Source organism: Sceloporus undulatus, chromosome 1 (assembly GCF_019175285.1).
Source record: "Sceloporus undulatus isolate JIND9_A2432 ecotype Alabama chromosome 1, SceUnd_v1.1, whole genome shotgun sequence".
NCBI classification, from domain to species: domain Eukaryota; kingdom Metazoa; phylum Chordata; class Lepidosauria; order Squamata; family Phrynosomatidae; genus Sceloporus; species Sceloporus undulatus.
Window position 1 is genome coordinate 58,615,560 of NC_056522.1, and position 16,743 is coordinate 58,632,302.

The following is a 16,743-nucleotide window of genomic DNA, read 5'->3' on the forward strand; positions in this document are numbered from 1 at the left end:
TTCATCACATTCTGCTTCAGTTTTCTATCCACTGTTTCACAGGCAAAACATACTTTTCAGGATCTACAGTTAAATCTTTGATCTTTTGAGCTTATTTATGCTTATGCAATTATTGTATTGTATTGTATAAGTTGAAAAGTGGCTTATATGAAAACATTAATTGGACATGAACTTAACTGACTGGACAGAACACAGCCCAATGTGCACCGAAGCCAGAACAACTGGGCCTTAAACCATCAAATAAGGATATAAATACATATAGCATAAATCCCAAAGCAAAACAGACTTTAAAAGAAGTAAACATCTTACCTAAAGCTATAGTTCAGGGGTGGGTGGCATAGAGGGGAAAATCCATGGGAGATCAAGCCCACATCAGTTGGTGGTGATGTGCATGCACCCGCATGCACCCGCATCAACATGTTTGCAGGCATGCAGCACCATTGGCTAATATGGGAGCTCCAGTCTTTGGATGGCTAGCCCATTGGTATGATGGTCTCATTGTCTTGTTCTGCTAGATTAATGTTAGAGTTAACCTTGACATCAGGTTCTATGGCCAAGATCTTATACCTCCATCGGTGTAGTGAGAATAGCAGGAGGATGAAAAGGACTATGGTGAAGAAAGAAGGAAAATGCCAGTGGTGGTGTCTCTCCCAACTCACCCTCAGAAGCCAGGCATTTGAGAAAAAGGTGGGTTAGAGTTTGCAGCTTTCTCTTTCCATCACTGCTTCCACTTCATTCATGCAAGAGCACAAAGAACATGGCATCACTCGAATGTCTGACTTCTACATGAGCAGCATGTCAATTTTGGAATCCCAGTCTATGAGTTCTTCAGCCAATTTATGGAGGATACTGCAGGAGAGAAATATTGCATTGGCATTCTGTGCATGGCTGCATCTGCATAACAGAAATAATCCAGGTTAACACCACTTCAACTACCATGGCTCAATGCTATGGAATTCTTGGAACTGTACTTTGGTGAGTCACAAGAGCTTTCTGACAGGGAAGACTAAATGTCTCCCAAAACTTCAATTCTCAGTATTTTATAACATTGAGCCAAGACAGTTGAAGTGGTGTCAACCTGGATTATTTCGCTAGTGTGGACTCAGCCTATGTTGCTTCATAAACACCTTGGCCTAAAAGGATACATTTTGTTTTATAAAAAGGTTAGCTAGGTCAGAAAAGGATCTAGTACAGTGTTTCTTAAGCCACTTGATGCTAGGGTTTCCCCCCAGTGTGCCAGGGACACATATTTTTGTCCATTGGCTACCATTGTTTCTTTCTGACCTGAAAATACATCAGGGACCACCAGCAGATGCATGAACTGGTCTATAGATCACCACTCTGAGGTGTTATTCAGACAGTGAAAATAATCCAAGATTAATCCGGGTTGAATCTCCATTGTTCATACGCATCCTGAATGCACCCGATTAAGTTGAGGGGAGCTGCCAAAAACAACACTTAAACTGGGATAATTTATATCGGGGTTTCCCCCAAGTTTTTTTTAAAAGATCCACATCATCGGTAGTGTGAATACCCAATGTGAATAGACCCAGGATAAAACTCTGCATGCTTTGGCTGTGTTCCAAATGCATTCGCATCATTGAATCCATCTTTATTCAAATACTTGCATGTTTGAACAACTAAACTTACAAAGATGTGCATCGATACAGTTCCATAGTGTGAATAATAAACCCAGAATACATGAGTGAGATGATTTGCATCATCATGCTAAAAAAACCAACGATATCTGAATGATCCCATAGTACCTCTGATCTAGCAAACTTGTCACCTTCTCCCTTGGACTCTGGGGCAGTCTTTGCAGATACTCATTAAATTGCCATTCTTTTCCAATGACATAATTTTCTCAAAAAGCTCTTGTCTCTGCTGTTCCCTAAGTTCTTCTGTTGTTCTCCTCAAGACTCTGTGTGTCTAAATAATCTACTCCCGACTACTTCAAAAATTAACTATTTTATGGACCAGTTCTACTGGACATAGCTGCTTGTCTTCCAGGACAAGAGAGACAAGTTGTAGAAATGGTTTAACTAGTATACCTAATAGAAATTCCATTAATGCACCAGTAATTCATATTCTCAAAGGTAATTTGGTATTCTCAAAGGTATTCTCTAAATAAAGAAAAGTAGTTCACAGACTCTTGAATGTCCCAATTTTATTTGTACATCGCTTGTGAAAACAGCAATGCTGCATATTTTCCCCCCCACAAGTGAAATAAATGTGTTTTCTCACACAGTTCCTTACTCTCTACATGTTCTCTTTCAAACACAGCATGTTTTGAGCTTGTCCACAAGACATTCTTGGCTCAGCAAGTAGTATGGCTGGAAAATAGCACCCACTGGGATATTTTTTAAAAAAGAATTGAATTTATCCACGGTGTACTTCATGTAGACACATACAGTGGTGCAACACAGTTAATCCTGAATCAAGCTTTTTACCAATAAAATTCTATAAATGCTGAGTCCATATGGATGTATTTTAGAAAAGTCAAAGATTTTTTTAATGCCAAATGAAGGAAACAGCATGTCAGTTTAAGCAGAGAGCAAAAATAGCTTGAGCAGAGGTTAAAGAACAATGCGAAGAGTTGTTGGCTATCTAGCAGGTTACTCAATAGGAAATCCATAAATACTGTTAGAAACTTTTACAAGTAACATGAATCCTTCTAAATCCCACACTGTTCCATTATTTCCAATGACATCCTCTCAGACATTTCTGTTGGCAATCACAAGGATCTAAAGCTATACTTTTGAGAGTTTTATTAAAAACTCATTTTTCAAAATATGTCATATTTGGCAATGACAGGCTAGTACCAAATGTGAAAAGATTGAAAATATGAAATATGTCAGAGGCTTTACTTAGCCTAAGAATTTTTTTGATAAATATTTTACCCTAATGCACTTATGTAAAGGAGATATGAACACATCTACAATTTGCAGACATGGAATTATATTTTTATACACACCCACACAATTATAGAAAGTTTTATTCACCTTTATTTTATTTACATTTTGAATGGATAGTTCATTTCAAGCACACACCCATCCACTCCACAAAAAAACGCTCAGGTGAATAACAATATATATATATATATATATATATATATATATATATATATATATATATATCATTTAAGTAATATATAATACAAATAAATAATTCCAAATATTCCTAATTCCCTTCAAACATGTAAAGCCAAGCAGGTGTTAAAACAGCTGAATAACAGTTTAAGTCCTATCCACAAAACTGGTCAAAACAGGAAAGTACTGTGGGCCCTCCACATTCACTGATGTTAGGGGCACAGAACCCTTGTGATAATGGAAAAATCACTGTTTTTGTGCTGGAGGACCTACAAATGCCTGGAGTAGTGTTTTCTCTATGAATCTCTAGGAATTCCACAGTGACTCTATGATCAACGTCTGGTAGAGTTGTGCTGGAAAACTTAGAGATTCCTAAGGAGAACATATTAATCAAATCCATAAATTAATCAAAAAATAATCAAATATGCAAAAGTCAAAGTCGCAAATGTGGAAGGCTGACTGTGTAACTGAACATCCAAGAGAAACTCAGGTTAAGGAGATTATTAGGGGGGGGGGGGGGTGGTGGTGGCATAATCCTGGCTAAATAATGCAACTGTGTGGAAGATTTTTGCATGACATCGCACTTATCACGGACTTCACCCCTGAATAACCTGGCATGCTCCTGAAACAAACCATTCACAGGGAACTCCCATGAATGGTTTCTTAATAGCATAATTGAAGTGCGATTGTGGGAGTGCAAAAGTAAGTTGTGCTTCATTAGCACTATATTGCAGAAGCAACTAGGGATACCTGCGGTGGAAGCAATCCGTTCTCATTACCAGGATCAGTTTTGTAGTGGATTTCACTCTTCTTTCAAGGTGTGGGGCACAGTTTTGTTTACAGTGGATCAAAACAATGTGCTGAAGTACTGTATTTTCTGGCGCATAAGACTACTTTTTAACCCAGGAAAACCTTCTCAAAAGTCGGGGGTCATCTTATACGCCGGGTGTCATCTTATAGGGCAGACTGGAGAATCTGCAGTCGCCGCATATGGTGGGAGGAGCTAAAAAACGGCCGCAGGCACATCCCCACCGTATTCGGCGATCGTATGAAAGTAGCTACTGCTCTGATAGTCTTGGAGACAGGGAGAGCTGATCAATCCAAGCAGGCTTTGTACACAACAAGGTTTCCTGCTAAGTACCTGCATGTCATAAGCATTTGAATTAAAATTACCATATTGAAATCAAATCTGATGTTTTTTTAATTTTTATTTGGTGTGCATTGGAAGAGGGGTAGTCTTATACGGCAAGTATATCCCAAACTCTATATTTTAACTGGAAAAGTTGGGGGTCTTCTTATATGCCCAGTCGTCTTATATGCCGGAAAATATGGTAATAAATTTTATTTTGCTGCCTTTATTCTGTGTGGCCTGGGAAAATGGTTTGCAGACATGCACCACTGCGCAGAACTGGTGCATGAATGAAATGATCAATTACAGTGGACTAACTATTAAGTTATAGATGTGTGTGAAATGCGATTGCGATATTAAATGCTAATCACACGAATGCAAAACTGTGTGAAACTACTGAGTGCTATAGTGCTAGTGTTGCTTTTTATTTACATTGCTGAATTGGCTGGGATGTGATAATTTCCTAAGGCATTGTGGTATGTATGTCAGAGACAAAGCATAGTAACTATGGAGCAGCCATCAGGACTATTTCGTTACATCTTCTACTTGTCCTGAATTAATACAAGTGCCCTCAAAAGACTTTGCTGCCTAAGGTAGACCAACAAATGGTACACCCTTCAGGAGGGCAAGTTAGCTGTCTAGGCCAGCCAAATTATTTTGGCATCTGAAGCAGGAATTTGCACAAGTTAGCCTCTCTCAGCAGCAGAAACTGAACAAAAATCAATCAAATAGGTAACAACTTGCTGTCTTTTCCAGTGTCCCAAATGTGCTTGATGCAGCTGCTCATTCTGACTCAGGGGTGAGCAACTGTTGGAATGTAGGGTGGATTAGCTCCCCCTTAGGTCCATTTAGCCTTGCATCCTTCCATAGGTCGCTAAAATGAGTACCCAGCTTCTTGGGGGAAATTAGCTTACATGTTGTAAACTGCTTAAGGAGTGCTTAGTTCACTGATAAATGGTACAGAAATGTACTTGCTATTGTTATTGCTATTGCTATAAGGTGCCAAAAGCAGTACTGTACTGCACACACACCCTGAAGGGAGGAGGGCCCAATTGGGTGTCACCCCTCCTCTCAAGTGTCACCCAGTGCAAGCCACATCCCCCACACCCTGAAAGTGACACCACCGGACTAAAGCATGTTGTGTATGTTATGCTGAAGCTGCCAATAGGAAATGAATGTACATATGGCCAAACAACATTAGTGTGTGGTTTAGATAGCAAACATTATTAATGAGGATATATACGAGCTAGAACAGCTACAGCAGTTTGCTTTTCCTTGAGTTTATTGGAAAGGGCAAGATTTTGCCCCGTCCTCTCCTCTCCCCTCCCCGTTGAGTTAACTGGGTGCAAACTGCTTTTGCACTTTGAACTCAGTTTGCAGCAACTGAACTAAGCCGAGGACAAAGGGGGAAAGTGAGAGAAGGAGAGTAGAGATTGGAATATTTTAAAAGCAGCTTAAAAAGTTGGGCTACAAAGGGTTGATCAGGAATGTCCCTGGCAAATCAGAACTGTTGGAAGGCATGAGCAAGGTTCACATTACTATTGGTCCTTCACAGTTGCAGCTTTGACATTTGCAGATTTGATTATCTGTGGATTTAATCAATATGTTCTCTATAGGAATGTCTAGGTCCTCCACCACGACTGTCAGAAGTTGACCATAGAGTCACACTAAAGGACCTAGGGAATTATCACATGGGAGGTTTACCATGGGTTAAATGCCAGCAAAATATTTTTGAAGTGCAAAGGGGTGATAGCAGGTTGCACTTCTAAATCTTCATTGAGGTGTCCCTGCTTCTCTCCTGTCCTCAAAGCATTCATGGAGCAGCCACTTCTTCAATAACGGGAACTTTGAGGATGGGAGAGGAGCAGAGACATCTCAATGACGATTTAGAAGTGCAACTGGCTATCACACCTTGGCACTTCAGGAACATTTTGCTGGCATTTAATAAAATAATAATATAATTTAACCCATGGTAAGCCTCCCATGTGATAATCCCCCAAGAAATTCCAAGAGAAAACACTTCTCTGGGCATTTATAGGTCCTCCAGCATGATTCTATGGTCAATGTCTGGCAGCTGTTGACTACAGAATTGCCCTGGAGGACCTAAAGAATCTTAGAAAGCTCAGATTAAAAAAAAAAACAGTGGTTTTATATTTGCAGTTTTTCCACCTTCACAAGGGTCCTGCATTCCTAACCCCAGCAAATGTGGAGGACTCACTGTACATCAGAAACATGATGAAGATGGACATCTCATCAGTGTTTCTAACAGATGATGATGATGCCCTACCTTTCTCATAGTACCTGACTCTACTTTCAGGACCTTCAGAAAACTGCCTGAAATTCTGTAACAATTGAAAAGTCGTCCCCCCCCCCCCTCGGACATTTGAACATTTATGATACACAGCGTACTGCAGTTTCCTTGCCTTGCTTAAGGGAACAAAAACAATGGTGCCTGAATGCAGGGCCATGTCTGATAGAAAGGGTTATAGCCTTCTCATCAGATAGAACTGGCTGTTTGGTCTGGCACATATGCAAAAACTATCTGCTCTGATTTTCTTTCACAAGGCCTGGATCATCTGCCCAAATTCCATAAAAAGAGAGCTGAATCTCAAAATGTGCTCTGAAGTTGTTCATGCAGGATATAGGAAATGACTATTGCTGCTGATGAAGAGTTACACAATGCACACAAAATGTATAACCCATTTCCAGAATGTCTTGGTTTTACAGCTCATTGCAAGTTCATGTCATACTGTTTAACATTTCACAGATGAAAATGGGGACATGTGTGGCTGAGCAATATTAGAATGTGCTCAAAAAGGTGTGGCCACGCAACAAAAGGGCTACAGTTAATAATGAGTACAAACGCAGAAAACTATGGTTTCAAGCAGACAAAGCCTGTAATTTGATTTTAAGAAAGCCTGAAAAAAAGAAGAAAAAAACTAAAATTTATTTCCTGCACCAAATTATAACAACCCTGAGTCACACATACTTCCCACAGGAAATTGTATTAGGATATTACTGATAGATATTAAAATCTAACTGCAAGCTGGGGAGGATGTTGCTGCTATTTGCCTTCAAGTCATTTCCAGCTTATGGCAATCGAAAAGTGTTGCTAGCACAGGGTTTTCTTGTGTTTGCCTTTGCCTTTCCTGAGTCTGAGAGAATGTGATTTGCCCAATGTCACCCAGTGGATTTCTATGGCTGAGTGACCTACAAAATTGTAGTCCAGTATGCAATCCACTACACCATGATGGTTCTCTAGCTGTAGTACAGGCTGTTGCACAACTAGAATTTTGAGGTTGTGCATAAAAATTATCATTCATCTGAGAGACAGCCATTCTATTTTTAAAATGAGTAAGATCCTAATCTGGATTTCATCAACATTCTTTTAATACATGAAATCATTAAAATTGACTCCAAATATATGTGTGGTTAGTTCTGACCTTAAAAAAAACGCCTCTCCATGGATATCAAACGGAATACCTAGAGTACAGCTTGAAAACTACTTGGAATACTATAAAGCCATTTTTAGAATCTCATTACATTGCCATTGATCCCCTGAGACTTCTTTTTTGGTTTTTGGTAATATTATCTGCTTTTTTGTTACCACAGGGATAAGAAAAAAGAGGAAATGTATAGGTGACCCAGAAGGAAGGAGAATTTGTTTTTTCATGTTCAGCGTGCACTTGAATTTTTTTAAAAAATAAGGCTGTGTAAATGTTTTGGCATGCTTAGGTTGAAATCACCATGTGTTGTATTGTTGCATATTTGCAAATAAAAATGCTAGTTTCCAAGTTATTAGCACTTCAGGACAAATAGGAATTTAGCAGTTTTAGCTTCAGCTTCAAATACTGGGTTCAGTTACACTCCCCTTAAAGACACAGTTCCACAACTTGGGTGTGCTCCTGGATTCAACCCTGAACCTGGAAGCTCAGGTTTTTGTAGTGGCCAGGAGTGCATTTGCACAGTTAAGGCTTGAGGACCAGTTGTGCCTGTTCTAGAAATATCAAATCTGGCTTTAGGCTTGATTGCAACCCATTTGGATTACTCTAATGTTCTCTATGTGGGGCTGCCTTTGAAGAATGTTCAGAAACTTCAGCTAATTCAAAGAGCTGCAGCTAGACTATTGAGTAGCATACTGTGCAGCTGTCAATCTGTTTCAGGCAGTATTCAACGTCCTGGTTATGACCTATAAAATCCTATGTAATTTAGGTTCAGGTTATCTGAAGGACTGTTTTCTCTCATGGGAGCATGCCCAAGTTTTGAGATCTCCAGGGAAGGGCTCTCTGTCCCACCACTATCCCAGGTACATCTAGTGGGAAGAAGGCCTTCTTGGTGGCTGCTCCCAAGTGCTGGAACTCCCTTTCTAAAGAGGCTACACTATAGCCCTCCATGCAGGTATGTAGCTAGGATTTTAGGAAGGGGGGTCCAGACTGCCACCATTATAATGGGGCTTGAGTGCGGTGGCGCAGCAGCACACACCATTCATTTTTCTAATGGAAGGGGGGTCTGGACCCCAAGAACCCCTCCTTGGCTACGTTCCTGCTCCATGGTGTCCTTCTGACAATAAGCAAATCCCTTTTTGTTTCTACAGGCCTCTTGAAACTGATGGCTCATGGCTTTTAATAAAACTTTATCTATATTGGTTGTTGATTTAAGTGGATATGCTTTTAAATTGCTTTTAATGCTATTCATAGCATAATTATATTTTAACTCTTGTATGTTTATTTATATTTGTTTAAATATTGTAAACCATCGTGAGTCCTGGGGTGGGGAAAAGGCAGGATATAAGTAAATAAATTCATAATAATAAATGTAATTTTCAGAAACTGATTCTGTAACAGAAATTATTACAGACTACATGCATGCAGTTGCATCTGGAAGACATGATTTTCAGGGAGCGAGAAAGTCATAAGACTCACTGTATCCAGAGACCTAAGCCATTCCTCCTCTTGCTTTTACAATTGCTTCTTCCAGAGTCTCTTGCATGCATAATAAGTACCAAACTCTGCATTGTTTTTTGGTTCAAAACCAAACATTACCTTGCAATGACATTTATCACTCAGCTTCTCCTGCTTTAGGAGTTGCTTCATGTGCATTTTTTTTTGCTGCATGGAGACTATCTCCATGCAGGAGAAAAGGTTGTGTACACTGTCTTCCTGGGAAAGCAGCAGTGGGTTTTACTTTCCCACAAAAACATAAGCCAGAAAGCCAATGTGCATTACACTGTGTGTGGTGTGTGATGAAAACCTGTACTAAAGCTCCCAAATTGTTGTTTCTTGGGGGAATATCACAAATTGGTTTTTCTTTTAATGAATGAGTCAGCTTTTACAATTAGAAATACATTTCCTTCAGGATGATTGAATGACTATACTGTAGTAAATTTCATGGTAGGGGATCAGCTATAGCTCTTTCCAGCAAAAAAGATCTGTTTGTGTATCATTGTATTTTTGTTCTACATTCACTTTTAATATTTTACTCACTCCCCCCCCCCCCAATCTTGCCCCTTTCCAAATTTTCCCTTCAAATAGAAAATTGACCGCCCCCCCCCCCCGTTTATTTGTTTTATGTCCAATTGATAAAAACGTTCATGACTTAGGGCCAAAACAGACAGCCCTAAAGGGGTTAATGCCACCCCTTTGAGTGCCAGATTGGGGCCACGGCAACCACACCCGCAGCTGCGATCCTGCTTTTTTCCAGCGCAAAAAAGCGGCAAACAGCCGCTCTTTTTTGATCCAGAAAAATACTGCCTTTTCCACCCCCACCCCTGGGGCTTTGGGGTGCTCCTGCGGCATGTGGCATCTAAACATCCTGCCACTGGAGCACCATAAAGCTGCTACCATGTAAATGGCAGATTCCTGCTGGCTTGGGGGCACGTGTTATGCATATGCCACACTCCCAAGCTGCCGGAAAGCTGGCTTTTTTTTGCTGGTCTGTTCCAGCTGTTAAACACATTTAATTACAACACAGTCATGTATAGTCAACAGCTCACCCTCTCAAAGTGAAAGGACATGCAAGAGGATCTATGCTCAAGATGTTATATTTTCTGGGCAGGCTCATATGAGAGGAGACAGTCTTTCATATAGTGTGGCCCCAAACCATTTAGGGTTTTGTAGATCAAAATCAGCACCTTGAATTGAACCTGGGAGCAAATTAGAAGGCAGTGCCATTCCTATAATATCAGTACTATAGAGTCCATAAAATTAGGACCCGACAGTCTGGCTGGTACTCTTTGCACAGTCAGACCTTGGTATCCATGGGGGATACCATGGGGGATCTGTTCCAGATCTTCCCCCCTGCAGATACCAAAAAAATGTGAGACCTCAAATCTCATTCTCCCACATGCACATACCACCATTGGGGACAACAGGGGCTTGCTGTCTGTGGATGCTTAAATCTGCAGATGGCAAGCCTGCAGATAAGGAGGCCCCACTGTACTAGCTGTAGTGGTCAAACACTTTTCAAGGGCAACCTCAAGTAGAATGCACTGCAATAGTCTAGTCAGGCAATAATTAAGACACGAACCATTGTAGCCAGATCTGCACCCCCAAGGAAATACTGCACCTGGCATACCAAGCAAAGCTGATCAGAGGTACTCTTGGCCACAGCAACTACAGTACATGGCTTTCCAGGAGCAAATCCAGTTCCAAGAACTACAAATCTGATCTTGCAAGGGAAGTACAGCCCCATCCAGAATTGTTTGTAACAAGTTAGCTTTCCTACTGCCTAAGAGAAGTTCCTTCTGGCTTGGATGCATCCTCAGTTTATTTCCCACATCCAGACTGCTTTCAGAGATCAATTTAGATCTTCCACAGCTGCGTAAAAGACAGGTAGAGCTGGGTATTGTCAATATATAGACAACTCACAATCCAATTCTAAAGTAGGACACATGGCTATCCTATGTCATGATAGCCTTCCTAGGACACATTAACTTCTCAGGAGTATGGCTTCCTTTGCCTATACCCTCCCACTTGATTATATGTATAATCAGCACTGTGGGTGATGGCAAGTGGGTAGTCATAAAGAACCAGCCACATTCCTCATAAAACATTCTTATATGCGTACTGCCTCCCCAAGAATGTTGACATCAGGGGTTCATCAGTCTGCCCACTGTAGATTTAATTATCTCTTCCCCAGCAGAGCATAAAGGAGCAGATCCATTTACTGCAGCCTTTCCCAACATGGCACCTTCCAAATGTGTTGAACTACAGCTCCCTTAATCCCAAAGGCTGTAGAATTGTGAGAGCTATAATCCAACATTCATGGAGGGCCCCATCTTGACAAAGGCTGCTTCACAGGGGAAAAAAAGGGTTTTGATTTGGAATGCAGGACAGATCACAGAAGATCTTTCCAAATAATAATAAGCAGTCTGTTTAGCTGTGGTTAAGGCTAGAAAGCATAATAAAAATGCACTCATCTTTAACAAGCTAAGGCCCCCCAGCCCTACAAGGTGTTGAAAGGAACTTTCAATATCAACAGTTTTCATTTCATTGGCAATTGAAAGCACTCTGTATCTGGAATGAATAATAGGTCCCTTTGCTGTCTTTAATTTGGAATGAAAATATTCTTGGGGTTTAGCCCACAATTATTTGTATTAGCTCATTTTTGCTTTCATTATCAAAATGTAAGCGGAAGCCATTCATAACTTCTGACTCTTTACTGCAGCAGGCAATTTCACTTATTCACTGCCAGAGACCACTATCGGCAGACTTTTAAAGAGCTTTCCAAATATTTTCATTATCAGAGTATCAAAGTGGTGTAGAACTAGTGCTGATGAAGATGATGAAATTTTTTAAAAAAGTAACTGCCAGCACCCTCATGACATTGTGGGAGGTGTAGTCCAAAACTAAGTTTTCCAAGCTCTGGTTTATTATTGCCTGGTTGTAAAACATCACAGAGCAAACAATGAAATTGCCACAGACCAGAGAATATAAGGCAGCTGCTTTATTGGTCACCGTTTCTCTCTCTTCCCATTGTTCTTGAGTCTGAAGTGGCAGAGCAGCTCCTGCCTTACATTCCTGGGAAGTGAATAATATCAACAAAGATTACTCTCCAGTACCACATCTATTACTAACAGGCCATTATAAAGATTGGTTATAACCTAATTAGGAAATGCTGTAGTCAGCTGGGCGTGGATGTGGGGCAGTGAAGAATCATTTTACATGAGCCTTGCTTGTTATAAAAGGGTGTTCAGAAGGAAAGGATTCAGGAAAGGTATCTAATGCGGCTCTCAGTAATTGAGCTCAGATTTCACAGTCACGTCTCACATGCTTCATGTGACCCAGGGGTAGGATGAGCGAGTGAGGATCGGGCCCAACATTTCTGCTGCCTGGAGTTGTTGAGAACTGCACAAGCACAGGGTCTCTCTGAACCTGATCTGGCCATTTGCTTATTTATTTTTAATTCAGATAGATTAACAGCTAGATCCCAAAGTTTAGAATAAAAGGAAGAAGTACACTCCATAGGGACACTCCATAGGGCTGTCCCAGGAATCTGGGCTGGAACAAATGTTTGTTATCCTTGTAAAAGGTGAAAAGTTAGCCAATTTCCCACACTTTCTTCTGTGTGAACACTATGGTTAGTTGCTTAACCTTCTGATGGGCCATACTAGCTGTATTATGATGAAATTCATAAGGAACATAATCAAGCATCAGCTAGGAAATGGTCTTGAATGAATAAAGCCTCAGTTTCCTAGTAGAGACATACCACCAATGCAGGCTTTGCTATACTTTTGTAAAGAGATGCCTAATGTCACTTTGGAAAAGCAGTGGCAATGAAGGATTGCCATGTCAGGGATGGGAGTTTGACAAATTTACTCTGTTTTTAGTCCAAACATTAAAGGGACTATCCAAAGTGCCAGCCTGACTTTGGGAATAGGGTTTGGCACCTTGGATAGCTCCTTTAAACTAGTTCCTTTGAACCATGAAAATGTGACCCACCAGATGCTTTTAGACTATAACTCCCAGCTTCCCTCACCACTGACTATGATATCTAGGATTGGTGGGAGCTGCAATCCAACAATATCTGGAAGGCCAGATATTGCCCCAACTCTCTGACTTAAATATTCCAGCTAAACAGGTGACCAAAGGCTACTTCTGCCACATCAGAGAGAAAGCAGCACTCAATTGTTTAGAGAACCCAAGTTTAGCTTTTCTGTTGTTTAGCTGCAACTCCTAGCAGGCTAGCCAGCATACCCAATAGTACGGAATACTGGGAGTTGAAGTCCAACAACATTTTCCACTCATGTTGCTACTTGGTCTCTAGCTCAAATAGCGATAGAAAGAATATTCAAAGATATTTTACAATACCTGAAATAAATGTGTTTGCAAGTGTTGAGAAACTCTGGGAAGGTTCTTTGCAGTTTGGGACTTATTCTGCACAAAGTTTATATGTAGACAAATTCTTTCTGCATTTTCAGCACAGGAAACAGCATTTTCTTCACATACTGTTTCGGCGCATATTAAACCACGTGTGCAACTTTCTTGGGATGGGAAGAAAATTGCTGAAAATTACTTGTTGCTTCCTTTGTGAATAAAATTACCAAAGAATGACATCCCTGAGCTCAAACAATAGTGGAAGGGGTGGTGTGGTAGTGAAGAAAAGCATGGGACTTATCTATGTTGCATATCTTTTGTCTTTTTCAGTAGAATCATTATCTGTCCATTGTTTTTGATATCCATTGTAAAATCAGTGAATGTCAAATTATTATTATTATTATTATTATTTATATAGCGCTGTAAATTTGCACAGCGCTGTACATAAAACAATAAATATAAAAGAGTAAACCTGCCTATGGTGTACAATCCAAGAAATAATAGGATAATACATATAAATACATGGCAATACAGGAAATGGTTCAATAAAACAGGCAACAAAAAAGAACATCAAATAGCAAATGATAATCACGCAATGCCTGGGAACACTTCTCTGAACAGGATGGTCTTCAACTCCATTTTGAAGCTGGTTAAAGAAGTGATGGCCCTTGCTCGCCGGGGAAGAAGGTTCCAGGAATGAGGGGCAGCAAGTGAAAAGGGGCGAATCCGAGATGGGGTAGAGGAAATCCTGGGCTGAGACAGCCGACCTTGACTACCAGAACAGAGGGCCCTAGTGGGAAGGTGAGAAAGAAGGTCTGATAAATAAGGAGGGGCCAGCCCATGGAGGGCTTTAAACGTTGACAGCAGAAGCTTATACTGAATACAGAAAGGGAGGGGGAGCCAGTGAAGGGATGCCAACAAAGGAGAGATGTGGTCAGGGCAGATGTGATAATGCGTGCAGCTGAATCCTGGACAGAAATTAAAGGACGGAGGTGAGAAAGAGGAAGCCCAGCCAGGAGGATGTTACAGTAATCAAGTCGTGATACAACTAGGGCATGGACCAGAATCTTGGCAGTATAGTTAAATTTATTTATTTATTTATTTATTTATTTATTTATTTATTTATTTCCTGCCTTCCGCTTAGTACAGGGACTCAAGGCAGCTTGATAACTCTATGATAATGTCATAGAGCTGGAAGAGATCACAAGGGCTATCAAGTCCAACCCTTTCTGCCATGCAGAACTCACAATCAAAGCACCACTGACAGATGACCATCCAGCATCTGCTTAAAAACCTCCAAAGAAGGAGACTCCACCATGCTCTGAGACAAAGTGTTCAGCTGCAAAACAGTTCTTACCACAAGGAAGCTCTTCTTAATGTCAAGGTGGGATCTCTTTTCCTGTAGTTTGAATCCATTGCTCTGTATCCTAATTTCTGGAGCTGCAGAAAACAAGCTTGCTCCATCCTCTTAACCTTCTCTTTTCCAGGCTAAACATAACCAGCTCCCTAAGCCACCCCTCCTAGGGCATGGCTTCCAGACCTTTCACCATAATAATAGTATTTCCAGTAAAAGTATTATCAATAACTTATGCTTGCTTATGATCTAGTCCATCTCTAGACTCCAGTACGTTTAGACTGCTTCCAGAGGGTGCCTGTAATGATAGTGGTAGTGCTGGAACAGGCAACGGTTCCTACTGTGTTTTTTGAAGCCAGCTTTCCATGTTTTTCTTGCTCTGTCACATTGCAAAATACTGAACATTTTAGCCAGCCTGCCCTTGCAGAAAGAGAGAGCAGGCCTAGGACCCAGGTGAGGGAGAAGAAGCTACAAGAGAGCAATGGGATGCAATAACACCAGTAAGTTAGTAAAAGGGAACGAGAGGGTCAGGCAGGGTTGGAAAAATGTTGTCTCTTTAATGGTGTTAGTGGAAGCTGGCAACAGAGACCCAGAGATGAACAGCTGCCTTTTTTTCAGTTCCTCTGTCTCTGAGAGGAGTACCCAAATATCCCCTGGAACTTGTGGAAAAAAACGGGGGCAGCCTTTGGATACAAGCCAGAGTGAAGTTGGATAGGTGGACAAGGGAGGGTGCTGGTTGTGGGTGGTAGTGATTGTGTGTTCCTTTCTCCCCACAAAGCCTCAAGGGATCTTTAGGGAACAAGGGAACTTCTGGGGCCTGAAAACAAATTTTCACTTGGGCCTAAACTTGGAGGCCCTAGCTCAAACTGCTGTCATTCTTTCCCCCATGGACACTCTATCCTCTTCCTCTGACTAAAGTGAGGAGAAAAGTTAGATTAGTAATCTCTTCTGAGCATCACCTAGAGGAGACAGATCACTGAACAGAACAGCTATCAACATTCTTTATCAAGCCCCAAACACTGGAAATGTGATTGGCATTCCACATCTCTTACTGTTGTGCCTCAGCCCCAGGACTCAGACTCAGATAGTGAGGCAGAGGGTCAAGATGAAGCAGAGGTTCTAGATTGTGAGACAAGATGCCAAGCTAGTAAGGTAAAGGGCCAAAAAGGCATTACAGTTTCTGAATAGCAAGACACAGAAATAATAATACCTACCGTGGCAGAACAAAGGAAAGAAAAGGAGGGGCTGCAGAGATCACAGTGTTTAAGAACCAAATTCTTATTAATCAGGGAACAGCTGCATGCTAACAACAGACCATAAATTTTGGTACCTTCCTCAGGGAACCTACTGCTCACAACAATTCTATCTGGTGGACCCAACATTCCTGACTCCTGTTCTTGGTTCTTGATAACCTCAGACCTTGCTCTGTTTAAAGACTACAATTTTGGATCTCCCTTTTGGACTGTTGTTTGATTGTCTGACTGTTTGATTCAGAATGGCCTGACTCCATGATACATCATCCTTGATGAAGAGCCACACACCACTGAGAATTCTTCCTTGCCTCCTGTATTTTCTCTTAAGAACCTGGACTCATGTTGGTACCAAAACAGGACTCTTACATAAATAGGTTGGAGGAGGAGGAGAATCCCAAATTGTGGGTAGTTCCTATGAGAGTACTAGCACTCTGGAAGTGACCTGCTGTTACTGGAGGTCAAGAGAAAGCTTCATGTTAAATAAGAATACATTTAGTAACAGCCCAACTGTTGTTTAAAGAAAAGCAGCCTAGGAGTGCTGGGGTGTTTTTGCATAGAAATGTGTGCTTGTATGCATGCAGTGTGTGTGTGTGTGTGTGTGTGT